This window comes from Bufo bufo, chromosome 5 (assembly GCF_905171765.1).
Source record: "Bufo bufo chromosome 5, aBufBuf1.1, whole genome shotgun sequence".
Taxonomy (NCBI): domain Eukaryota; kingdom Metazoa; phylum Chordata; class Amphibia; order Anura; family Bufonidae; genus Bufo; species Bufo bufo.
The window spans coordinates 218,894,838-218,917,437 of record NC_053393.1 but is presented as its reverse complement, the minus strand read 5'-3'; positions in this window follow the sequence as shown (position 1 = coordinate 218,917,437).

Below are 22,600 nucleotides of genomic sequence, written 5' to 3'. Positions count from 1 at the left end.
TGTGGGGGGCACAATGGAGACATTATGTGGAGTTAGAGTTGTGGGCCAGTGCTTTAAAAAACTTGTTGTGACCAGCTTTGCACGCCTCTGATAGTTTAGCTACTTGGGCATTTTGAAAGTTGGGTGGTATGTGTGTGTAGTGTATATGTGGTGTATTTATGAATCTGTACCATTTATATGGTGTATTTATGTGTATGTGTGTTGCATACATATTGTGTATGTATATATAAGCATGCCTGCCGTTGAGTAGGGAACCCCACCCCTGATTGCACCCACAGAAAAATCGCTATAGGTCACCCACAGAATTAACAGCCAGTTTAATTATTATATTTCTGTGTCAGGGGTTCAAAGCTGGTGTATTGCTACCACAAAAAAATCACTATAGGTTACCCACAGAATAAATAGCCACATGAGATTCCTAACACTCTCCCTCACTTCATCTGCCTGCTTCCTGTCTCTGCACTAATCACCAAAAAAATGAATGAAAATAACTTACATATGTATGAAGATCTAAACAACTTTATTGTAAGTATATATATAAACATATAAACAATACATACATATATAATAAAACAGGCTGCACTACTCAGAGCTGATGGGCGGTGCTACACGTGATCCAGCTTGTATAGAGGCTGGGTCACATGATGCACCGGCCAATTACAGCCATGCCATTACTAGGTATGGCTGTGGTGGCTTCTAAGTGCCCACAGCTTAAAAGCTTGTTGATAGGCTGCCCTGCAGCCTTTCAACAAGCTTTATTAAATGCCCGAACACTGAACTCGAACCCGAACTTTCGCTGCAAAGTTTGGGTTCAAGTTCGTGTACCCTGGCAGTTCGGGTTCGCTCAACACTAAAAATATATTATTAAGAACATCCAACTCCTCATTTCTCTGCATCTTGCTGACTTTTCTAGGACATGGAGACTTTGAAGGATGATTTTGAAGAAATAAAGCCAGCAAAAGATGAGGTCATGGCCCTTCTAAGGGGTTCAGAATGGATGGTATTGGTTGGACCGCTGGCACCAGAATAATAAAGGCTTCCATCTAATCAAATGCTTTGCTTCACTCAACACTAATTTACACCATTCTATTTTTAAAGAAATTTAATTGTGTGAAAGTACAGTGAGTCTTTAAAGTTTAGGTACACTTTCAATATTACAAACCGGATTCCAAAAAAGTTGGGACACTATACAAATCGTGAATTAAAACTGAATGCAATGATGTGGAGGTGCCAACTTCTAATATTTTATTCAGAATAGAACATAAATCACGGAACAAAAGTTTAAACTGAGAAAATGTACCATTTTGAGGGAAAAATATGTTGAATCAGAATTTCATGGTGTCAACAAATCCCCAAAAAGTTGGGACAAGGCCATTTTCACCACTGTGTGGCATCTCCCCTTCTTCTTACAACACTCAACAGACGTCTGGGGACCGAGGAGACCAGTTTCTCAAATTTAGAAATAGGAATGCTCTCCCATTCTTGTCTAATACAGGCCTCTAACTGTTCAATCGTCTTGGGCCTTCTTTGTTGCACCTTCCTCTTTATGATGCGCCAAATGTTCTCTATAGGTGAAAGATCTGGACTGCAGACTGGCCATTTCAGTACCCGGATCCTTCTCCTACACAGCCATGATGTTGTGATTGATGCAGAATGTGGTCTGCCATTATCTTGTTGAAAAATGCAGGGTCTTCCCTGAAAGAGATTACGTCTGGATGGGAGCATAGGTTGTTCTAGAACCTGAATATATTTTTCTGCATTGATGGTTCCTTTCCAGACATGCAAGCTGCCCATGCCACACGCACTCATGCAACCCCATACCATCAGAGATGCAGGCTTCTGAACTGAGCGTTGATATCAACTTGGGTTGTCCTTGTCCTCTTTGGTCCGGATGACATGGCGTCCCAGATTTCCAAAAAGAACTTTAAATCGTGACTCGTCTGACCACAGAACAGTCTTCCATTTTGCCACACTCCATTTTAAATGATCCCTGGCCCAGTGAAAACGCCTGAGCTTGTGGATCTTGCTTAGAAATGGCTTCTTCTTTGCACTGTAGAGTTTCAGCTGGCAACGGCGGATGGCACGGTGGATTGTGTTCACTGACAATGGTTTCTGGAAGTATTCCTGAGCCCATTCTGTGATTTCCTTTACAGTAGCATTCCTGTTTGTGGTGCAGTGTCGTTTAAGGGCCCGGAGATCACGGGCATCCAGTATGGTTTTACGGCCTTGACCCTTACGCACAGAGATTGTTCCAGATTCTCTGAATCTTCGGATGATTTTATGCACAGTTGATGATGATAGATGCAAAGTCTTTGCAATTTTTCGATGGGTAACACCTTTCTGATATTGCTCCACTATCTTTCTGCGCAACATTGTGGGAATTGGTGATCCTCTACCCATCTTGGCTTCTGAGAGACACTGCCACTCTGAGAAGCTCTTTTTATACCCAATCATGTTGCCAATTGACCTAATTAGTGTTAATTGGTCTTCCAGCTCTTCGTTATGCTCAAATTTACTTTTTCCAGCCTCTTATTGCTACTTGTCCCAACTTTTTTGGGATTTGTTGACACCGTGAAAATTGGAATCAACGTATTTTTCCTTTAAAATGATACATTTACTCAGATTAAACGTTTGATCTGTCATCTACGTTCTATTACAAATAAAATATTGACATTTGCCATCTCCACATCATTGCATTCAGTTTTTATTCACAATTTGTTTAGTGTCCCAACTTTTTTGGAATCCGGTTTGTACTATTGTCAACTTTTTTTTTCATCTGGCAAGGGGGTAAATTATAATTTTATTCCATATGCCATTCTTTGTTCAAAGTGAGCTGAAGAAAGATGCAGCAAATGTATTGAGAGACACAGGACTCTCAATACATATGTTGTATCTTTGCGTAACCATGCAGCACAAAATCAAATCTATGTCAACTATGAACCTAGCACCAAAATGTGCGACTATAGAATTCAAATTTTCTGGCATAAAGCCTTTTATCAATTCCCCCATAGTTTAAAGAAAACTTTAGTGATTTATATTATTTGAAAATATTAAAGGAGTTATCTAATTTCAAGAAAGCTCTGCTCCCCGCGCTGCTCCTGGTCCCTGCACTGCCGCTGCTGCTTCTCCCTAGCACCTAGCATCAACCGCAATGCTAGTGAGGCTCCTCCCCGTCCCTGCCTGCTATTGGCAGCTCAACCCCGACATCGGATGTTTTCATCCATGTGCAGGGAGAAGCAGCAGCGGCAGTGCAGGGACCAGGAGCGTCGCGGGGAGCGGGGTATGTATAGTACCGGTGAGGGGCCCAGCACATGTGAGGGAATTTTCTTAAAATTAGATAACACCTTTAGGTATAAATCTTTGTCACAGTAGAGGTCTATAGTGGCCCCTGCCCCATTAACAGTGTCCTCAACAGCGCCCTGCCCCTTTAATAGTGGCCCCTGCCTCCTTAACAGTGACTCTCACAGCGCCCTGCCCATTTTTGGATAGGGCTACATGACGACATTTTGTCGTACCAATGTCACGCAACAATTTTTATAATGATAGGCTATGGTGTCGCACTGCGACATGCTGCGACTGCGAGACAAAAGTCGCAAAAAATCCATACAAGATGGATGCATGTAGCAGTGTAGTTGTGCCCTATGTGTCGTGCAGCCCTGAAGCTGACCTACAGCAGTAAAGAAAAATGGCTGGATTGATATGGAAACCTGGAGTAAAACTGTGTGTATGTGGAGACTAAGGGCCTGCGAGCTTCTATTGGCTGATAAGGGACATGTGACCGTGTGCATGGCAGTTGGGATATGAAGAGAAAGACTTGCTGGCTTGTATTTTCTAATGCAGGTCATTTTTGGGGAATATTTCAGGAATGGTATGCCCTAGAGAGCTAAGACTAAAACCTTCCTGGACACCTGATGTACCTGTGTTCCAAATCTGGTGAAGATCGGTCCAGTCATTCGGTCGGTCATAAAGAACAGACAGACAGACGTCGGGACAGACAGAAACTCATTGTGTATCGGCATGTTACCTCTGCAGTATTCTTTCCCAGATAGTAAGTATGTGTACCAAGTTTAGTAGAAATTGATCAATGAGTTTTTGAGTTACAGAGCAATATGTGTGTAGCAAAAACAGTTGGAGCATACAAACTCCATGCAGCTGCTGTGTAGGTGCGTATGACCCCCACAAGATTTCTTTCCAGGTAGCAAGGGATGTGTATACCAAGTTTCGTTGAAATCGATGGTTGCGTTTTTGAATGATCGAGGAACATACATACATACACACACACATATATACGTCCTTCTTTATATATATTTCCTTGAGATTGACGGGGTGAGTCATAGAGCCAGAGCACCTTTATCCAGAGCAAGAAAGGGGGTGAGATTCTAAATCAAATAATTTCTTCATATATACATTTTTCTTCTTAAAAAATTTGAACCTAGGTTAGAAATGACTACTTTGTAAGTCTAACAGAAGGCTACTAATAAGAATTACTTATTTCCCTGGCTTATTTTCCACCAACATTTTCTGCAGAACTTTACAGAAATTATCACCATTCACATGAGTCCAGATCCCCAATGGGGCTCACAGTTTTCCTATCTCAAACACACCTCATACAGTTTCATAATAGACCAGTTTTTCAAGTTTTTATTTTATTTTTTATGATGTCACACTTGATCATAGTAGTAACGGAGCCAGGAACACAACAAGAAATCACGGTAACAATTACCTATATAGTAATAGTATGGAAATAAAGGCACTTTGCTGGATGTATAATGAAAAGGAAACACATAGTGGTAACCCATTGTACCTACAAATATGTGACATTTTAATGTTGTGTTTATTTGGGTAAGTATCCTGCTCTAACTACCCTGTCCCACTAATGAAAATAGACTGGTACAAAAATGAAATCATATACAGCACTTAAACTAATAGTCAAACATTGTGCTGTTGATGATGTTCTATAAAAAATAAAAAATGAAAGCTATAGTTTATAGATAAAAGGCACACCTTGTAACAACATCACACTTTGACCACTTCTCATAAATAAACAGATCCCTTCCACTACACTGTACCTTTCCAGAGATTAAAGGAATTGCATTTTTCTAGTGATTCATCTCTGGCTACACAGCTGAAAGAATAAAATCTATAATGAGGGGGTGAGATGGACAAAGATTTTGTTCTCTAAGAGGATGCTATTATTGTTGCATATTTCTAAAATTGTAAGGGAAGAGCAGAGTGGTTATCAATACACTGATTTATACTGCATTAAGACCCATTTTAGAAGCGGGTTCTTACTTCAGTGCAACGCGGGAACATTTTCTATCACAGAACAACGAATATGGCCAAGAATGAGAGCTTTAATCAGAAGTCCAGCCTCATAAATCTGAAGTTTCTAATTATGTTGGTGAACTTTCTCTGTGTCTTATTTGTGTTTTGTCTTCAAAGTGTATCTGTACTTTTAAAAAAAAAAAAGGAAATCTGGAAAAAACATACAATACATTAGCGCACAACAGATCTGCCATCTTGATTGGTAACCTCTAAGTTAAAGGAGTTGTCTGGCTATTTTATACAGGTTCAGAATAGCATACAAACCCCAAGGGAAGTGATAATCTCAACAGTGCCTCAATTCTCCTGTTCCAATGTTCCTGGGTCCCCCCTTCCACCTGTCTCTACTTCCTGATCACTCTCGAAACAGGAAATGAGGATAAGCAACTCACTAAACAATCACTAGTCTTGAGAAGGACCTGGATAGAGCTCAGTGGGGATCTGTGAAGTATCAGAACCAGGGCATCAGGGGATCAGTGAGGTGATTATCGCTAATTTTGCTAATCTTTTCTGCTATTATGACTAGAGTTGAGCGGACACCTGGATGTTGAAAAAAAAGTTCGGGTTCGGGACCCGAACTTGACCCTGAACCCGAACCCCATTGAAGTCAATGGGGACCCGAACTTTTGGGCACTAAAATGGCTCTAAAATAGTCCTGGAAAGGGCTAGAGGGCTGCAAAAGGCATCAAAATGTGCTTAAGAGCATGACAACTGTTCTGCAAACAAATGTGGGTAGGGAAATGACTTAAAATAACATAAAATACTGAAAAATTAAAAATAACAATCTGGATCTAGGAGTAGGAGGTTGAGGAGACGGTGGATGTGGCGGTGGAGGTTGACGTGGCGGTGTAGGTGGAAGCGGCGGTGAAGGAGGAATAGGTAGCCAACACTGATTTGTGTTATTTTTTATTTTTAAATTGGGGTATCCCCCAAAATATTGGGACATATAACAAAATAAAACAAAGAATAAGTGCACTTGAGTACAAGAATGGATGGTTGAGGCTGGTATAAATGTCTATTCCGCACAGGATACGGAAAAGTCCTGTGGGATCCATGCCTGGTTCATTTTAATAAACGTAAGCTTGTCCACATTGGCTGCGGCCTGTGATAATGCTCTTTGCCGTGCTAAACACACGTTCACACTATACACTGGCTGCAGGGCAGGTCAGCACCTCCAAGGCTGACAAAGCTTTTCACATTTTGGCCATGCTAGCCCTGCCTTCTCAGGTGCTGGCGGTGCCCCAGCTGCGTTGGCGACCTCTTCCTCCTCCTCTGCCTTCGCCTTGTGCTTCCACTGTGCCCCCGCTGACAGGTGGGAATGCTATCATCAGCGTGCGCTTGTAGTCACGCATCTTCCGATCAGTAACAGATGTTTTCACAAAATTTAGTTCCCTGTCAGCAATGCAGAGCAGGGGTTCATTCACGGCAAAAGGGGGTTCTTGTTACCCAGCAATAGAACAGAGGATTTTGAGAGATTTAGGCCCCTGTCACCCAGGCACAGCAGGGGTTCATTCACGGCAAAAGGGGGTTCATGTCACCCAGCAATACAACAGAGGATTTTGAGAGATTTAGGCCCCTGTCACCCAGGCACAGCAGGGGTTCATTCACGGCAAAAGGGGGTTCATGTCACCCAGCAATAGTACAGAGGATTTTTAGAGATTTAGGCCCCTGTCACCCAGGCACAGCAGGGGTTCATTCACGGCTAAAGGGGGTTCTTGTCACCCAGCAATACAACAGAGGATTTTGAGAGATTTAGGCCCCTGTCACCCAGGCACAGCAGGGGTTCATTCACAGCAGAAGGGGGTTCATTTCACTCAGCAATACAACAGAGGATTTTGAGAGATTTAGGCCCCTGTCACCCAGACACAGCAGGGGTTCATTCACGGCAAAAGGGGGTTCATGTCACCCAGCAATACAACAGAGGACTTTGAGAGAATTAGGCCCCTGTCACCCAGGCACAGCAGGGGTTTGTATAAGCCAAAAATGGCAAAATGTCACCCGACAATTGAAAATAAGAATTTTTTCAATTTAGGGCACTAAAATTGGCACTTTTTTGCATTACAATGGCTCTAAAATAGTCCTTGAAGAGGCTAGAGGGATGTAAAAGGCAGTAAAATGTGCTTAAACTCTTAAGGACACATGACGTACCGGTACGTCATGATGTCCTGGTACTTAAGGACACATGACGTACCGGTACGTCATGTGTTGTTCCGATCACTGCCGCCCGGCCGGCAGTGATCGGAACCCGGTGCCTGCTCAAATCATTGAGCAGGCACCTAGGCTAAATGCGCGGGGGGGTCCCGTGACCCCCCCATGTCGGCGATCGCGGCAAACCGCAGGTCAATTCAGACCTGCGGTTTGCTGCGATTTCTGCAGTTTCTGGTCCCCGCGGTCCCTGACCACGGGGATCAGAAACTTTTTATGCCTAAAAAAAGTTTTATTCACCCCCCGCTGCACCCCCGAATGATTTTTATGGTGGCGGGAGGTGCAGGGGGAGGGTTGCGGGCGGTGTGGGCGGTGCGGGAGGCGGGCGGTGCGGCAGGCGGGATCGCGATCCCCCGCCCGCCTCCCCTTGAAAATTCATTGGTGTTCAGTGGGTATACCAGGGTGCCAGCACATTGCTGGCACCCTGGTATAAACGGCTGACATCTGCGATGCGATGTCAGCCGTTTAACCCTTTCCATACAGCGGTCCATACGGACCGCTGTATGGAAAAAGTTAACAGCGCAGGGAGCTCCCTCCCTCTCCCATTGGGGGGCTGCTGTGCCTTTGCAGCCCCCCGATGGAGAGGGAGAGAGCCCCCAGACAGCCCCCCGAGAGATCCCCTCCTTACCCTTCCCCGTCTGCGAAGTTCTGAGCAGACGGGGAAGGTTCCCATGGCAACAGGACGCCTCTCAGGCGTCCTGCTGTCCATGGTGCTGAACAGATCTGTGCTGAAAGGCATAGATCTGTTCAGTGTAAGTAAAATACAGTGCAGTACAAAATATATTGTTCTGTACTGTATTATACAGACATCAGACCCACTGGATCTTCAAGAACCAAGTGGGTCTGGGTCAAAAAAAAAGTGAATAAAAGTGAAAAAAAAAGTAAAAATCAAAAAACACATTTATCACTGATAAAAAATGAAAAAAATAAAATTCCCTACACATGTTTGGTATCGCCGCGTCCGTAACGACCTGATCTATAAAACGGTCATGTTACTTTACCCGAACGGTGAACACCATAAAAATAAAAAATAAAAAACTATGATGAAATTAAAATTTTGCCCACCTTACTTCCCAAAAAAGGTAATAAAAGTGATCAAAAAAGTCGCATGTACGCCAAAATTGTAACAATCAAACCGTCATCTCATCCCGCAAAAATCATACCCTACCCAAGATAATCGCCCAAAAACTGAAAAAACTATGGCTCTTAGACTATGGAGACACTAAAACATCATTTTTTTTGTTTCAAAAATGAAATCATTGTGTAAAACTTACATAAATAAAAAAAAAGTATACATATTAGGTATCGCCGCGTCCGTATCGCCCGGCTCTATAAAAATATCACATGATCTAACCCCTCAGATGACCACCGTAAAAAAATAAAAATAAAAACGGTGTAAAAAAAGCCATTTTTTGTCATCTTACGTCACAAAAAGTGTAATAGCAAGCAATCAAAAAGTCATATGCACCCCAAAATAGATGCCAATCAAACCGTCATCTCATCCCGCAAAAAATGAGACCCTACTTAAGATAATCGCCCAAAAACTGAAAAAACTATGGCTCTTAGACTATGGAGACACTAAAACATTTTTTTGGTTTTAAAAATGAAATCATTGTGTAAAACTTACATAAATAAAAAAAATTGTATACATATTAGGTATCGCCGCGTCCGTGACAACCTGCTCTATAAAATTACCACATGATCTAACCTGTCAGATGAATGTTGTAAATAACAAAAAAAAAAACGGTGCCAAAAAAGCTATTTCTTGTTACCTTGCCGCACAAAAAGTGTAATATAGAGCAACCAAAAATCATATGTACCCTAAACTAGTACCAACAAAACTGCCACCCTATCCCGTAGTTTCTAAAATGGGGTCACTTTTTTGGAGTTTCTACTCTAGGGGTGCATCAGGGGGGCTTCAAATGGGACATGGTGTAAAAAAAAACAGTCCAGCAAAACCTGCCTTCCAAAAACCGTATGGCATTCCTTTCCTTCTGCGCCCTGCCGTGTGCCCGTACAGCGGTTTACGACCACATATGGGGTGTTTCTGTAAACTACAGAATTAGGGCCATAAATAATGAGTTTTGTTTGGCTGTTAACCCTTGCTTTGTAACTGGAAAAAAAATATTAAAATGGAAAATCTGCCAAAAAAGTGAAATTTTGAAATTGTATCTCTATTTTCCATTAAATCTTGTGCAACACCTAAAGGGTTAACAAAGTTTGTAAAATCAGTTTTGAATACCTTGAGGGGTGTAGTTTCTTAGATGGGGTCACTTTTATGGAGTTTATAATCTAGGGGTGCATCAGGGGGGCTTCAAATGGGACATGGTGCCAAAAAAACAGTCCAGCAAAATCAGCCCTCCAAAAACCAAACGGCGCACCTTTCACTCTACGCCCCGCTGTGTGCCCGTACAGTAGTTTACGGCCACATATTGGGTGTTTCTGTAAACAGCAGAGTCAGGGCAATAAAGATACAGTCTTGTTTGGCTGTTAACCCTTGCTTTGTTAGTGGAAAAAATGGGTTAAAATGGAAAATTAGGCAAAAAAATGAAATTCTCAAATTTCATCGCCATTTGCCAATAACTCTTGTGCAACACCTAAAGGGTTAACGACGTATGTAAAATCAGTTTTGAATACCTTGAGGGGTGTAGTTTCTTAGATGGGGTCACTTTTAGGGAGTTTCTCCTCTAGGGGTGCATCAGGGGGCTTCAAATGGGACATGGTGTAAATAAACCGGTCCATAAAAATCAGCCTTCCAAAAACCATACGGCGCACCTTTCCCTCTACGCCCCGCTGTGTGGCCGTACAGTAGTTTACGGCCACATATTGGGTGTTTCTGTAAACGGCAGAGTCAGGGCAATAAAGATACAGTCTTGTTTGGCTGTTAACCCTTGGTTTGTTAGTGGAAAAAATGGGTTAAAATGAAAAATTAGACAAAAAAATGAAATTCTCAAATTTCCTCCCCATTTGCCAATAACTCTTGTGCAACACCTAAAGGGTTAACAACGTATGCAAAATCAGTTTTGAATACCTTGAGGGGTGTAGTTTCTTAGATGGGGTCATTTTTGGGTGGTTTCTATAATGTAAGCCTCGCAAAGTGACTTGAGACCTGAACTGGTCCCTAAAAATTGAGTTTTTGTAAATTTCTGAAAAATTTCAAGATTTGCTTCTAAACTTCTAAGCCTTATAACATCCCCAAAAAATAAAATATCATTCCCAAAACAATTCAAACATGAAGTAGACATATGGGGAATGTAAATTCATCACAATTTTGGGGGTATTACTATGTATTACAGAAGTAGAGAAACTGAAACTTTGAAATTTGCAAATTTTTCCAAATTTTTGTTAATATAGGTATTTTTTGGTGCAAAAAAAATTATTTTTTTGACTCCATTTTACCAGTGTCATGAAGTACAATATGTGACGAAAAAACAATCTCAGAACGGCCTGGATAAGTCAAAGCGTTTTAAAGTTATCAGCACTTAAAGGGACTCTGGTCAGATTTTCAAAAAATGGCCTGGTCCTAAGGTGTAAAAAGGCTGTGTCCTTAAGGGGTTAAGAGCATGGCAACTGCACTTCAAACAAATGTGGATAGGGAAATAACTTAAAATGAAAAAAAAAAACGAAAAATTACAAATTATTAACCTGCAACTCAGAGAAGGAGGTGGATATGGAGTCGGAGGTTGAGGAGGCAGTGAATGTGGTGAGTACAAGAATGTATGTTTGCTGGTGGTATAAATGTCTATTCTGCACAAGGTACAGACAAGTCTTGTGTGATCCAAGCCTGGTTCATTTTAATGAATGTGAGCTCGTCCACGTTGGCTGTGGACAGACGGCTGCGTCTGTCTGTAATGACGCCTCCTGCCGTGCTAAATACACGTTCAGAGAGTACACTGGCTGCATGGCAGGCCAGCACCTCCAAGGCATACAGGGCAAGCTCTGACCATGTGGACAATTTGGAGACCCAGAAGTTGAATGGGGCAGAACCATCAGTCAGTATGTGTAGGCGTGTGCGCAGGTACTGTTCCACCATGTTGTTCAAATGCTGCCTCCTGCTAACACTCTCCATATCAGCAGTTGGGGCCGGTTGTTGCGGCGAGGTGACAAAGCTTTTCCACATGTCGGCCATGCTAACCCTGCCTTCTGAGGTGCTGGCGCTGACACAGCTGCGTTGGCGACCTCTTCTTCCTCCCCTGCCTTCGCCTTGTGCTTCCACTTGTCCCCCGGCATCAGTTGGGAATGCTCTCAGGAGCGCGTCTACCAGCGTGCGCCTGTAGTCGCGCATCTTCCGATCATGCTCCAGTGAGGGAATTAAGGACGGCACATTGTCCTTGTAACGGGGATCCAGCAGGGTGGCCACCCAGTAGTCAGCACACGTTAAAATGTTGGCAACTCTGCAGTCGTTGCGCAGGCACTGCAGCATATAGTCGCTCATGTGTGCCAGGCTGCCCAGAGGTAAGGACAAGCTGTCCTCTGTGGGAGGCGTATCATCTGCGTCCTCTGTATCCCCCCAGCCACGCACCAGTGATGGGCCCGAGCTGCGTTGGATACCACCCCGCTGTGAACATGCTTCATCCCCATCCTCCTCCTTCTCCTCATCCTCCTCCTCCTCGTCCTCCAGTAGTGGGCCCTGGCTGGCCAAATTTGTACCTGGCCTCTGCTGTTGCAAAAAACCTCTTTCTGAGCCACATCTAAAAGACTGGCCTGAAAGTGTTAGAGATGACCCCTCTTCCTCCTCCTCGTCCTGGACCACATCCTCTTCCATCATCGCCCTAAGTGTTTTCTCAAGGAGACATAGAAGTGGTATTGTAATGCTGATAACGGCGTCATCGCCACTGGCCATGTTGGTGGAGTACTCGAAACAGCGCAACAGGGCACACAGGTCTCGCATGGAGGCCCAGTCATTGGTGGTGAAGTGGTGCTGTTCCGCAGTGCGACTCACCCATGCGTGCTGCAGCTGAAACTCCACTATGGCCTGCTGCTGCTTGCACAGTCTGTCCAGCATGTGCAAGGTGGAGTTCCACCTGGTGGGCACCACGCATATGAGGCGGTGAGTGGGAAGGCCGAAGTTACGCTGTAGAGCATACAGCCGAGCGGCGGCAGGATGAGACGGCCTACACTTTATGCAGCAGCTCTGACATGTCGCGGTAGTTGTGAATGAATTTCTGCACCACCAAATTCAGCACATGCGCCAGGCAAGGCATGTGCGGCAAACCAGCTAGTCCCAGAGCTGCAACGAGATTTGCCCATTATCGCACACCACCAGGCCGGGCTTGAGGCTCACTGGCAGCAAACACTCGTCGGTCTGTTGTTCTTTCCCCCGCCACAACTGCTGCGCGGTGTGGGGCCTGTCCCCCAAACACATCAGTTTCAGAATGGCCTGCTGACGTTTAACCCTGGCTGTGCTGAAGTTGGTGGTGAAGGTCTGTCGCTGACCGGATGAGGAGGTGGTAGAAGAGGAGGAGGAAGCCGAGTAGGAAGAGGAGGCAACAGGAGGCAAAGATTGATGCCCATGCGATCCTTGGTGGCGGAAGGACTTGCGCCAAACAGCTCTCCGCCTGGGGCCCAGCCGCCACTACATTTACCCAGTGTGCAGTTAGGGAGATATAGCGTCCCTGGCCGTGCTTACTGGTCCACGTATCTGTGGTTAGGTGGACCTTGCCACAGATGGTGTTGCGCAGTGCACACTTGATTTTATCCGATACTTGGTTGTGCAGGGAGGGCACGGCTCTCCTGGAGAAGTAGTGGCGGCTGGGAATGAAGTAATGTGGGACAGCAAGCGACATGAGCTGTTTGAAGCTGTCCGTCTCCACCAGCCTAAATGACAGCATTTCAAAGGCCAGCAGTTTAGAAATGCTGGCTTTCAGGGCCAGGGATCGAGAGTGGATAGGTGGGAATTTACACTTTCTCTCAAAGGTTTGTGAAATAGAGAACTGAACGCTTCCGTGTCACATGGTGGAGATGCTTGGTGACGGAGGTGGTGTTTTTGGTGGTGGCACATCCTCTGTTCGCTGGGCGGCAGGTGCCAACGTTCCTCCAGAGGTGGAGGAAGAGGCCGAGGCAGCAGCAGAAGAGGGAGCAGGAGGGGCCTGAGCCCTTTCTTGGTTTTGAAGGTGCTTACTCCGCTGCAGCCCGTCTCTCGCATGTAGATGCCTGGTCATGCAGGTTGTGCTAAGGTTCAGAACATTAATGCCTCGGGTCTTGTCGTCAGCACATTGTGTGAAGAAGTGCCATGCCAGGGAACTCCTTGAAGCTGCCTTTGGTGTGCTCGGTCCCTGGTGACGGTGGCCAGTAGCAGGCGAACTGTTTTGGCGATGGCTGCTCTGCTTTTGCACCCTGCACCCTCTTTTGCTACACTGTTGGCTCGGTCTCACCACTGCCTCTTCCTCCGAACTCTGAAAGTCAGTGACACGTCCTTCATTCCATGTGGGGTCTAGGACCTCATCGTCCCCTGCATCGTCTTCCACCCAGTCTTCCTCCCTCCTTTTTCGGTCTGCACACTGCAGAAAGACGCAGCAGTTGGCACCTGTGTTTCGTCATCATCAGAGACGTGCTGAGGTGGTATTCCCATGTCCTCATCAGAAAACATAAGTGGTTGTGCGTCAGTGCATTCTATGTCTTCCACCCCTGGGGAAGGGCTAGGTGGATGCCCTTGGGAAACCCTGCCAGCAGAGTCTTCAGACAGCATAAGAGATTGCTGCATGACTTGAGGCTCAGACAGGTTCCCCGATATGCACGGGGGTGATGTGACAGACTGATGGGCATGGGTTTCAGGCGCCACCTGTGCGCTTTCTGCAGAAGACAGGGTGGGAGATAATGTGAACGTGCTGGATCCACTGTCGGCCACCCAATTGACTAGCGCCTGTACTTGCTCAGGCCTTACCATCCTTAGAACGGCATTAGCCACGACCAAATAACGCTGTAGATTCTGAGGTATTAGGTTCAGTAGGACGTGTAGCTGTGGCAGAACGGCCACGTCCTCTCCCTGCACCAGAGGCTCCACCAACACCATGACCATGACTGCTTCCCTTATTAGATGTTTGCCTCATAGTTAGCGTTCACAAAGCAAAGTAAAAAGTGGTTAAGTAAACCCTGATGTAGGGTATTGCACTCTATGGTTTTTTTTTCAACTCTATATGACAGCGATATTTGTGGCCTAAATGTGACAGTCACTTATGCACGTCTTATCCAGATGTGCAGTATATCAGAGGCTTTTTTCACCCCAGTAACCAAAAAGCCGTATTTCTGGCCTAAATGTGACAGTCAATTATGCTTGTCTAATCCCAGATGTGCAGTATATTAGAGGGTTTTTTAACCCCAGTAACCAAAAAGCCATATTTCTGGCCTAAATGTGACAGTCACTTATTCATGTCTAATCCTAAATGTGCAGTATATCAGAGGCTTTTCTCACCTTAGTAACCAAAAAGCTGTATTTCTGGCCTAAATGTGACAGTCACTTATGCACGTGTAATCCCAGATGTGCAGTATATTAGAGGGTTTTTTCACCCTAACCAAAAAGCTGTATTTCTGTCCAAAATGTGACAGTCACTTATGCACGTGTAATCCCAGATGTGCAGTATATCAGAGGCTTTTTTCACCCCAGTAACCAAAAAGCCGTATTTATGGCCTAAATGTGACAGTCACTTATGCTTTTCTAATCCCAGATATGCTGTATATTAGAGGGTTTTTTCACCCTAACCAAAAAGCTGTATTTCTGTCCTAAATGTGACAGTCACTTATGCGTGTCTAATCCCAGATGTGCAGTATATTAGAGGTTTTTTTTCAGCCTAACCAAAAAGCTGTATTTCTGTCCTAAATGTGACAGTCAGTTATGCTTGTCTAATCCCAGATGTGCAGTATATTAGAGGGTTTTTTCACCCTAACCAAAAAGCTGTATTTCTGTCCTAAATGTGACAGTCACTTATGCACGTGTAATCCGAGATGTGCAGTATATGAGAGGCATTTTTTTTCACCCCAGTATGCTAAAGCCGTATTTCTGTCCTAAATGTGACAGTCACTTATGCACGTGTAATCCCAGATGTGCAGTATATTAGAGTGTTTTTTCACCCTAACCAAAAAGCTGTATTTCTGTCCAAAATGTGACAGTCACTTATGCACGTGTAATCCCAGATGCGCAGTATATCAGAGGGTTTTTTCACCCCAGTATGCCAAAGCCGTATTTATGGCCTAAATGTGACAGTCACTTATGCACGTGTAATCCCAGATGTGCAGTATATTAGAGTGTTTTTTCACCCTAACCAAAAAGCTGTATTTCTGTCCAAAATGTGACAGTCACTTATGCACGTGTAATCCCACTTCTGACAGCAGCTTCTGCTTTTCCTGCAGAAGTGGCAGCTGCAAATACAGTGGAGGAGTTTAAGCATGCATGGGATAGGTATAAGGCCATCCTTCATATAAGATAAAGCCAGGGGCTATCCATAGTATTTAGTATATTGGGCAGACTAGATGGGCCAAATGGTTCTTATCTGCTGACACATTCTATGTAATCCCAGATGTGCAGTATATTAGAGGGGTTTTTCACCCTAACCAAAAAGCTGTATTTATGTCCAAAATGTGACAGTCACTTATGCACGTGTAATCCCAGATGTGCAGTATATCAGAGGTTTTTTTCACCCCAGTAACCAAAAAGCCATATTTATGGCCTAAATGTGACAGTCACTTATGCTTTTCTAATCCCAGATGTGCAGTATATTAGAGGGTTTTTTCACCCTAACCAAGAAGCTGTATTTCTGTCCTAAATGTGACAGTCAGTTATGCTTGTCTAATCCCAGATGTGCAGTATATTAGAGGTTTTTTTCACCCTAACCAAAAAGCAGTATTTCTGTCCTAAATGTGACAGTCACTTATGCATGTGTAATCCCAGATGTGCAGTATATGAGAGGCATTTTTTTTCACCCCAGTAACCAAAAAGCCGTATTTCTGTCCTAAATGCGACAGTCACTTATGCGTGTCTAATCCCAGATGTGCAGTATATTAGAGTGTTTTTTCACCCTAACCAAAAAGCTGTATTTCTGTCCTAAATGTGACAGTCAGTTATGCTTGTCTAATCCCAGATGTGCAGTATATTAGAGGTTTTTTTCACCCTAACCAAAAAGCTGTATTTCTGTCCTAAATGTGACAGTCACTTATGCATGTGTAATCCCAGATGTGCAGTATATGAGAGGCATTTTTTTTCACCCCAGTATGCTAAAGCCGTATTTCTGTCCTAAATGTGACAGTCACTTATGCACGTGTAATCCCAGATGTGCAGTATATTAGAGTGTTTTTTCACCCTAACCAAAAAGCTGTATTTCTGTCCAAAATGTGACAGTCACTTATGCACGTGTAATCCCAGATGCGCAGTATATCAGAGAGTTTTTTCACCCCAGCATGCCAAAGCCGTACTTATGGCCTAAATGTGACAGTCACTTATGCACGTGTAATCCCAGATGTGCAGTATATTAGAGTGTTTTTTCACCCTAACCAAAAAGCTGTATTTCTGTCCAAAATGTGACAGTCACTTATGCACGTGTAATCCCACTTCTGACAGCAGCTTCTGCTTTTCCTGCAGAAGTGGTAGCTGCAAATACAGTGGAGGAGTTTAAGCATGCATGGGATAGGCATAAGGCCATCCTTCATATAAGATAAATCCAGGGGCTATCCATAGTTTTTAGTATATTGGGCAGACTAGATGGGCCAAATGGTTCTTATCTGCCGACACATTCTATGTAATCCCAGATGTGCAGTATATTAGAGGGTTTTTTCACCCTAACCAAAAAGCTGTATTTCTGTCCTAAATGTGACAGTCACTTATGCTTGTCTAATCCCAGATGTGCAGTATATTAGAGGGTTTTTTCACCCTAACTAAAAAGCTGTATTTCTGTCCTAATTGTGACAGTCAGTTATGCTTGTCTAATCCCAGATGTGCAGTATATTAGAGTTTTTTTTCACCCTAACCAAAAAGCTGTATTTCTGTCCTAAATGTGACAGTCACTTATGCACGTGAAATCCCAGAAGTGCAGTATATGAGAGGCATTTTTTTCACCCCAGTATGCTAAAGCCGTATTTCTGTCCTAAATGTGACAGTCACTTATGCACGTGTAATCCCAGATGTGCAGTATATTAGAGTGTTTTTTCACCCTAACCAAAAAGCTGTATTTCTGTCCAAAATGTGACAGTCACTTATGCACGTGTAATCCCAGATGTGCAGTATATTAGAGGGTTTTTTCACCCTAACCAAAAAGCTGTATTTCTGTCCAAAATGTGACAGTCACTTATGCACGTGTAATCCCAGATGTGCAGTATATCAGAGGCTTTTTTCACCCCAGTAACCAAAAAGCCGTATTCAGGCCTAAATGTGACAGTCACTTATGCTTTTCTAATCCCAGATATGCAGTATATTAGAGGGTTTTTTCACCCTAACCAAAAAGCTGTATTTCTGTCCTAAATGTGACAGTCACTTATGCGTGTCTAATCCCAGATGTGCAGTATATTAGAGGTTTTTTTTCAGCCTAACCAAAAAGCTGTATTTCTGTCCTAAATGTGACAGTCAGTTATGCTTGTCTAATCCCAGATGTGCAGTATATTAGAGGGTTTTTTCACCCTAACCAAAAAGCTGTATTTCTGTCCTAAATGTGACAGTCACTTATGCACGTGTAATCCGAGATGTGCAGTATATGAGAGGCATTTTTTTTCACCCCAGTATGCTAAAGCCGTATTTCTGTCCTAAATGTGACAGTCACTTATGCACGTGTAATCCCAGATGTGCAGTATATTAGAGTGTTTTTTCACCCTAACCAAAAAGCTGTATTTCTGTCCAAAATGTGACAGTCACTTATGCACGTGTAATCCCAGATGCGCAGTATATCAGAGGGTTTTTTCACCCCAGTATGCCAAAGCCGTATTTATGGCCTAAATGTGACAGTCACTTATGCACGTGTAATCCCAGATGTGCAGTATATTAGAGTGTTTTTTCACCCTAACCAAAAAGCTGTATTTCTGTCCAAAATGTGACAGTCACTTATGCACGTGTAATCCCACTTCTGACAGCAGCTTCTGCTTTTCCTGCAGAAGTGGCAGCTGCAAATACAGTGGAGGAGTTTAAGCATGCATGGGATAGGTATAAGGCCATCCTTCATATAAGATAAAGCCAGGGGCTATCCATAGTATTTAGTATATTGGGCAGACTAGATGGGCCAAATGGTTCTTATCTGCTGACACATTCTATGTAATCCCAGATGTGCAGTATATTAGAGGGGTTTTTCACCCTAACCAAAAAGCTGTATTTATGTCCAAAATGTGACAGTCACTTATGCACGTGTAATCCCAGATGTGCAGTATATCAGAGGTTTTTTTCACCCCAGTAACCAAAAAGCCATATTTATGGCCTAAATGTGACAGTCACTTATGCTTTTCTAATCCCAGATGTGCAGTATATTAGAGGGTTTTTTCACCCTAACCAAGAAGCTGTATTTCTGTCCTAAATGTGACAGTCAGTTATGCTTGTCTAATCCCAGATGTGCAGTATATTAGAGGTTTTTTTCACCCTAACCAAAAAGCAGTATTTCTGTCCTAAATGTGACAGTCACTTATGCATGTGTAATCCCAGATGTGCAGTATATGAGAGGCATTTTTTTTCACCCCAGTAACCAAAAAGCCGTATTTCTGTCCTAAATGCGACAGTCACTTATGCGTGTCTAATCCCAGATGTGCAGTATATTAGAGTGTTTTTTCACCCTAACCAAAAAGCTGTATTTCTGTCCTAAATGTGACAGTCAGTTATGCTTGTCTAATCCCAGATGTGCAGTATATTAGAGGTTTTTTTCACCCTAACCAAAAAGCTGTATTTCTGTCCTAAATGTGACAGTCACTTATGCATGTGTAATCCCAGATGTGCAGTATATGAGAGGCATTTTTTTTCACCCCAGTATGCTAAAGCCGTATTTCTGTCCTAAATGTGACAGTCACTTATGCACGTGTAATCCCAGATGTGCAGTATATTAGAGTGTTTTTTCACCCTAACCAAAAAGCTGTATTTCTGTCCTAAATGTGACAGTCAGTTATGCTTGTCTAATCCCAGATGTGCAGTATATTAGAGGTTTTTTTCACCCTAACCAAAAAGCAGTATTTCTGTCCTAAATGTGACAGTCACTTATGCATGTGTAATCCCAGATGTGCAGTATATGAGAGGCATTTTTTTTCACCCCAGTAACCAAAAAGCCGTATTTCTGTCCTAAATGCGACAGTCACTTATGCGTGTCTAATCCCAGATGTGCAGTATATTAGAGTGTTTTTTCACCCTAACCAAAAAGCTGTATTTCTGTCCTAAATGTGACAGTCAGTTATGCTTGTCTAATCCCAGATGTGCAGTATATTAGAGGGTTTTTTCACCCTAACCAAAAAGCTGTATTTCTGTCCTAAATGTGACAGTCACTTATGCATGTGTAATCCCAGATGTGCAGTATATGAGAGGCATTTTTTTTCACCCCAGTATGCTAAAGCCGTATTTCTGTCCTAAATGTGACAGTCACTTATGCACGTGTAATCCCAGATGTGCAGTATATTAGAGTGTTTTTTCACCCTAACCAAAAAGCTGTATTTCTGTCCAAAATGTGACAGTCACTTATGCACGTGTAATCCCAGATGCGCAGTATATCAGAGGGTTTTTTCACCCCAGCATGCCAAAGCCGTACTTATGGCCTAAATGTGACAGTCACTTATGCACGTGTAATCCCAGATGTGCAGTATATTAGAGTGTTTTTTCACCCTAACCAAAAAGCTGTATTTCTGTCCAAAATGTGACAGTCACTTATGCACGTGTAATCCCACTTCTGACAGCAGCTTCTGCTTTTCCTGCAGAAGTGGTAGCTGCAAATACAGTGGAGGAGTTTAAGCATGCATGGGATAGGCATAAGGCCATCCTTCATATAAGATAAATCCAGGGGCTATCCATAGTTTTTAGTATATTGGGCAGACTAGATGGGCCAAATGGTTCTTATCTGCCGACACATTCTATGTAATCCCAGATGTGCAGTATATTAGAGGGGTTTTTCACCCTAACCAAAAAGCTGTATTTCTGTCCAAAATGTGACAGTCACTTATGCACGTGTAATCCCTAGAAGAATGGTCAGAACTCTGGAAACTGAAATTTAATGTGGATAAGTGCAAGATAATGCACCTGGGGCGTTTAAAAACCCAAGGGCAGAATATAGAATATTTGACACAGTCCTGACCTCAGTATCTGAGGAAAGGGATTTAGGAGTAATTATTTCAGAAGACTTAAAGGTGGGAAGACAATGTAATAGAGCAGCACGAAATGCCAGCAGAATGTTTGGATGTATAGGGAGAGGTATAAGCAGTAGAAAGAGTGAAGTGCTTATGCCGCTGTACAGAACACTGGTGAGACCTCACTTGGAGTATTGTGCGCAGTACTGGAGGCCATATCTCCAGAAGGATATAGATACTCTAGAGAGAGTTCAGAGAAGAGCTACTAAACTAGTACATGGATTGCAGGATAAAACTTACCAGGAAAGGTTAAAGGACCTTAATATGTATAGCTTGGAAGAAAGAAGAGACAGAGGGGATATGATAGAAACTTTTAAATACATAAAGAGAATCAACTCGGTAAAGGAAGAGAGCATATTTAAAAGAAGAAAAACTACCACAAGAGGACACAGTTTTAAATTAGAGGGGCAAAGGTTTAAAAGTAATATAAGGAAGTATTACTTTACTGAGAGAGTAGTGGATGCATGGAATAGCCTTCCTGCAGAAGTGGTAGCTGCAAATACAGTGAAGGGGTTTAAGCATGCATGGGATAGGCATAAGGCCATCCTTCATATAAGATAGGGCCGGGGGCTATCCATAGTATTCAGTATATTGGGCAGACTAGATGAGCCAAATGGTTCTTATCTGCCGACACATTCTATGTTTCTATGTTTCTATGCAGTATATCAGAGGCTTTTTTCACCCCAGTAACCAAAAAGCCATATTTATGGCCTAAATGTGACAGTCACTTATGCTTTTCTAATCCCAGATGTGCAGTATATTAGAGGGGTTTTTCACCCTAACCAAGAAGCTGTATTTCTGTCCTAAATGCGACAGTCACTTATGCGTGTCTAATCCCAGATGTGCAGTATATTAGAGTGTTTTTTCACCCTAACCAAAAAGCTGTATTTCTGTCCTAAATGTGACAGTCAGTTATGCTTGTCTAATCCCAGATGTGCAGTATATTTGAGTTTTTTTTCACCCTAACCAAAAAGCTGTATTTCTGTCCTAAATGTGACAGTCACTTATGCACGTGTAATCCCAGATGTGCAGTATATTAGAGTGTTTTTTCACCCTAACCAAAAAGCTGTATTTCTGTCCTAAATGTGACAGTCAGTTATGCTTGTCTAATCCCAGATGTGCAGTATATTAGAGTGTTTTTTCACCCTAACCAAAAAGCTGTATTTTTGTCCAAAATGTGACAGTCACTTATGCACGTGTAATACCAGATGTGCAGTATATTAGAGGGTTTTTTCACCCTAACCAAAAAGCTGTATTTCTGTCCAAAATGTGACAGTCACTTATGCATGTGTAATCCCAGATGTGCAGTATATCAGAGGCTTTTTTCACCCCAATAACCAAAAAGCCGTATTTATGGCCTAAATGTGACAGTCACTTATGCTTTTCTAATCCCAGATATGCAGTATATTAGAGGGTTTTTTCACCCTAACCAAAAAGCTGTATTTCTGTCCTAAATGTGACAGTCACTTATGCGTGTCTAATTCCAGATGTGCAGTATATTAGAGGTTTTTTTTCAGCCTAACCAAAATCTGTATTTCTGTCCTAAATGTGACAGTCAGTTATGCTTGTCTAATCCCAGATGTGCAGTATATTAGAGTTTTTTTTCACCCTAACCAAAAAGCTGTATTTCTGTCCTAAATGTGACAGTCACTTATGCACGTGTAATCCCAGATGTGCAGTATATGAGAGGCATATTTGTTCACCCCAGTATGCTAAAGCCGTATTTCTGTCCTAAATGTGACAGTCACTTATGCTCGTGTAATCCCAGATGTGCAGTATATTAAAGTGT